The 5,476-nt window shown below is 32.2% G+C and overlaps 3 pseudogenes; all 3 read right to left on the bottom strand.

The window, feature by feature from the left end:
* Window positions 1-514: 514 nt before the first annotated feature.
* On the bottom strand, window positions 515-2,184 carry LOC149879165 (uncharacterized; annotated as a pseudogene).
* Window positions 2,185-2,311: 127 nt separating this feature from the next.
* On the bottom strand, window positions 2,312-3,033 carry LOC149879166 (uncharacterized; annotated as a pseudogene).
* A 702-nt stretch (window positions 3,034-3,735) lies between these two features.
* LOC149879167 (uncharacterized) lies at window positions 3,736-5,180 on the bottom strand (annotated as a pseudogene).
* Window positions 5,181-5,476: the final 296 nt, after the last annotated feature.

The raw sequence follows: 5,476 nt of genomic DNA on the forward strand, positions 1-5,476 counted from the left end.
TACCATTAGAAGAAAACTTTGTGCTTTAAATTTTTGACCTCTTGCAGCAGCTACTGGTCCCAGATTGTCTGTTGATCACCAAAGATACTGTCTTTTGCAATGAGGCATATGAATTTGGAAATACATGGTAATGGAAAGGTCTTATTTACAGGTGAGTTAAGGTTTTGCCATGCAATTTCTGATCGCCGCCCAAGAGTGTGCAGAAGACCAAGTGAAAGATATTTTGCTTGTAACATTCGAAAAACCACTTTATATTAGGGTAGGTCAATTTTACCCCGGCCCATTGCGTAATGTTGCAGTAGTTGGAGGTAGTTAAAATGAGATACCTCAAAAAATTTCAGCGATTTTCGATGAAAAGTAGTTAGCGGATTTAATTTTAAAGATTATTGCGATTGTTCGAAAAACGCTATAAAAAGCGCGAAAAGCGGAAACTAAAATTTTTAGTTCTGAAAATATGTTAAAAAATTTTCTAATCACCTTTTTTATAATTTATGATTCTAAATTTATAAAAAGTTGTTTATCTAATTTAGTAACTTTTTGAAATTATTCAAAAATATCATCATATGAATGGGAATAATATCCTTTTGACATATATGCTTGACGCATCTTTCTGCTAAGCAATTTTGTCAAGATGCAGCTGTGTCGATTCTCAAACCCGTAAACGTAAAGGGATGCTTCCGATACTAGTTTTACAGTTTGCTCTACACTCAGGGAGTGAGATGGGAAGTTCGGAATATCTGGCTTAACAGAATTGTTTATGAAGTATTGAATTTCTTGAATTGTAAAATATTTCGTAGTAGGAGGTTCCGTAACGTCTGTGAGGTCTATCAACTCATACCAGTGATTGGCATTAAAAGTTATTACAGGACTTTTTTTCAATTCATTTTGAAAACTGGTCAAGTTCATTCTATAAATATAAAATTGTGATCAATACTGCGTTATATTTGTGTTTAAAAGAATAGTAAGATAATTTTTTTTAGTTACTCAGTCAATTAAATAATTTTAAAAAATACCTTTGTCTAAGAGTCAGTATTGATTGAAAACCATGATTTCGGATCTTGTTGTCATCATCTTTAATCATGGCAAAGAGAATGTTTTCAGGTCTTAAGCAGAATGCGTTATTTTTAATGTTCTGCTTCACAATATGTATCACATCATTAAATGGGAGAATATTAAGTCGAACGATTGCAGAAAAAAGAAGACGAGGAGAGTCGTGCAGCTTGGATGATCTCCTTATTTCAAACCATGCTGGAGCATAAACTTGAGCAATAAAGTAGATAAGTTTTTTTAAAGACTGGCTTGGTTGATTGTCTCTTGTATATAAACAGAGAATGCGAATAGCTAGAGTTAACCACCTTGCATGGTTAAGTGGACCAATTTTGTGAGCAGCCCATTTGTCGGCAACATCACCAGACCCTATTCTTTTGCAATACTCAAATAAAAGTCTTTGATCACAACTATGGTCTTTCAGTACTTCTTTTGGAATACACCCATCAACTATAGGGTTTGTGACAGGTTCAAACAAAACTTGATGTGAATCCTGAATATTTTCACTAACGCTTTCTGGTCCAGTTGTTACGCCATCTAGTTTTTTAAAAAGAGCTCTTAAAGGAAGTTCGTTTTAATGTAGCGCGCACCCAATGAGATGCAGTTTTTGTTTTAACAACTCTTCAAGTTTTACCACTAAACCACTTAATGGGCCAGTATTGGTAGCAGTATTATTAAGAAGAACTGCCTGAATACTTTCAACACTGTTACATTCTTGTAAAAAACTGAACGTCTCTTTTGCAAGTACTAAACTAGTTGCGCCAATAAAAGGAATTGTTCTATGAGTCAAATAGGTTCCAGTAGATTTTCCATCTTCATAAGTAAATGTGAGGTGATGTTCAGTTTCAATAGATTTTTTGAGCAATTCTCCTTCAGGTGAGTTTATTATGCAAGAGGTTCGAGTGGTCTGATCAAGTTTGCTATCCACACCAAGGCAAATTAACTAATTTTTATTTTCTAGATCTTTACCTTCACTAACTATCTTTATTTGTGCTTTAGCCCTATCTAATTTGCACTTGTCAATCAAGATGTGATTAATATTAACATCTTTTCTCAAAATATGTTTAATGTCATTTAGTAAAGCATTTGAAGAGCTGCACCTAAGTTTGACGAACACTCATTTCTGACTATTTCCATAGCAAACCTGGGAAGTTTAATTAAGCTGTAGTCTCCAGGAAATTTCTTTATTGGTTGCCATTCAGCTTCTTCCTGAAAGAAATGACAGCATAAAAACTTTGCGTGTACTTCAAATATATAAATAAAGTTACAATAAGTTTACCTCAGTTTCAGTTGTTTGTTGTATGAGAGATTCTGCTTTATCAACTACCCTTTGAGATAGTTGTTGTCGCTCATTATCAATCCTCTTGTTTCTTTTGAAAGCTACTTTATCAGCAGATGAAAGTTGATAAGCTCCTTTTGGACCAGTGTTCTGCCTCTGATCTCGAAGATAAGCTCTATCTTCAAGAGGTACTTTCGCGTTTTGAGGGCAAATACATATAATATGTTCTTCTGAGCAACTTGCTTTATTGCATAATACTTTTCTATCACTGCAAGGTACCATATCCAATGAACAAGAGAAAGCAGAAATATCGAAAAGCTTATCCAAATTTGCATCAAAATTTTGTTTGGTACTTGCTCTACCATGCTTGCGATTAATGTTTTTCACTAGAATGAGAAGATCCTTTACCTTTCTAGCAAAAGATTTGTCAGTTATTAGAGGTAGATTAGGATTCACTGCAGCCCAAATTGATTTTTAACTATTTTTAATTTGCTCAGTAACTTCTATGATATCTGCAGTTGGCTTTACATGAATAAGATAGTAGTAGTATTGAATACCCTATCTGTAAGTACTTGGCTCCGTCATTAATAATTCACATGGACCACCACCATACTTCTTTCCACTTGTTTTTCGTCTAATAGGTGTAACTATAATTTTCGGCATTTTTTTATTGTTGATAATATTTGTAATTCTTGTTGAAGTTTTTGTTTACATTTTTATATTTATCTGTTTATTCATTTAACAATCGCCAGATGCGCTAAATTTGATTGGTTGCTGTAACTTAACAAACATTTTTATTGATTGCATTATATATTCAAAATGAGATATTTTGAAACGAGATACTTAATTGGAATTTAAAATTTCAAAGATCGAATTTCCAAATATTTTAGAAACTTACAAATTTAGGGCATAATTGAAAACTTTAAATGCAAATCCGCAAGCCATTTTTAATACAGTATTCTTGAAATTTGGTGGAGTTGTTATTATACCCTAGTTACAGTAACTGCAAAATTACTTAACTTGATATTAAAAAAGAAGTTACTTTTTATTCATTAAGCATTAATTTTCTCAAAAGTAGGTACAGAATGTGTAAAAAAAAAATTTTTCGAACACCAATAATATATTGATGATCACATAGAGGCCTATAATAGTCAAAATAACCCCTAAAAATTGAGTTTACTAGAAACACACTTACTCATGAGTAAAAGCTCATTTTACTTTCAAACTTGGTATACTTGTTCGTGCTACCTGTATCTAGTGCGTGAGTTTTTTTTATTAAAAGATCATGTTTCTATTAAAAGTTATGTTTCAAAACAACTGTATTTTCGAAAAATGTGCTATTAGGCCTCTGATATTAGTTCCCTAACCACAACTTACAAGTAATAAACTTATTTGAAAAAACTCAGGCACTAGCAGTACACTGGATGAATAAGTCCTGAAAAATCCAAGTAGCTATCACTATTAATTCAAAAGTTATGATGTTTTTTGTGAGACAATTTTCTTGAAAAACGATACGTTAGAAAATCAAAAAACAAGAAAAAAATTTGTTTTTGTAAAACCAAAATCCTCCTTTTAAATAAGTTTCTCCTCCTTCTTTATGTAAGTCTTTATCCAATAAACCCTTCTCGATGGCTTTTAGTTTTTTTCTTTTTGATTTTGTCTTATCTAATGTTTTAATAAGTAAATTTTGGATGCTGCGTCGGTTCATTTTTTCAGATATAATATTAAAACAGATACCGGTCTGTATTCCAATTTTTTCATACACTTTAACAAGTCCAAATTGACCTTCGTTGAATTGAAGAATAGCACTATATACACCTAACTGTAGAATTGACCTTTCTAAAAAGACTTGCTTAGGACATTTCATCCAGATAATATTATTCAGGGACTCGTTAGCATTTTTAGTTTCCCCGTAGATGCACTTGCGAAGAAGATCATCATTTGAAAGATCTTGGAAAATCTTTGACAAGATAGGAAACATCCACTCTGGAAAATTAATTTTCTCTTTGCGTTTTTTAAGTTTATTTTTCTTATAACTACACCACGATTCTTCTCCTGGTGGACAAAACATGTGGCGCTTATTTAAGTTAAAAAAGTTGGTACAATGATGAAGGATAGCACCTATCCACTTTTTCATTGTGTAAATTTTTTCATCGTTAGTGCAATTTAATTTTAGACTTCTTCGAATGGCAATACCATAATAATTTGTTATTGAATTGATGGTGTTGTTTGTCAATTTTCCTTTTCCACCAAATGGTGTAGAGGTATTTTTATATTCTTGTACTAGTGCCCTAAGTCGAAAACCTATTCGTTTATTTACATGTCAAATACATTCAAGTTTAACAGGTGTAATACCAAACTGCGCCTCGTAGGGTTTGGAGTTAACAACTTCTTTGTAAGATACTGTGTCTCCATCTCCAAGATACTCATTATAAATTAGTTTATTTCGAATTACAGATTGCTGAAATTTTTCAATAGCACCTGAGGATTCCATTGCTCCTGATGACTTTCGACGTTTAATTTTACAATTATGTGCCACTTTCCAATTTTTGTATTTTGTTGTGCTTTTTTTTCCACCCCATATTAAAGATTGTCTACAATTTTTTGATAAAACAATAACATCCAAACACTTTCCTTTGCTCACTGCTGTCACTACATCGTTCAATGAGGAGTGTCCTCTTTTTTCTCAAGTTCCATCAATCGATACACGGCAAGAATGTATACCTGGGACAATTTCTTCCACTTTTGCTTCATTTGCAGCATTTTGCATTCTTTCTAATTCAGAATTTTCGTATGCAGAAAATAACTTACTAATATTTCTAAAGGCAGTATTAGATATTGAGTGCATATTCATACACCTTGCAAATGTTTTAATCGATTCGTGCCCTTTACCAATTTCTTGAAATGTCATAACCAATCGAACATTAATTTCACTCGGTTTACAACCATACATTTTTTCAGAAAATACTTGTGTATACTTGTGACTTTTATTTTTACATTTTCTACAAAAGTAAACAATTTTATGAGAAAATCCCTTTCTATCATCCAAATTATCAGTTAGTATGACATTGGCTTCCCCACATTCTTGACACTTGTTCCCTACTGCTATCATTTCCATAAGTATTTTAAAGTTTATAAATAAAAAATAAT

Source organism: Hydra viridissima, unplaced genomic scaffold (genome assembly GCF_058129835.1).
Source record: "Hydra viridissima isolate aposymbiotic clone 2 unplaced genomic scaffold, HvirCarnegie_v1 scaffold_14, whole genome shotgun sequence".
Classification (NCBI taxonomy): Eukaryota; Metazoa; Cnidaria; class Hydrozoa; order Anthoathecata; family Hydridae; genus Hydra; species Hydra viridissima.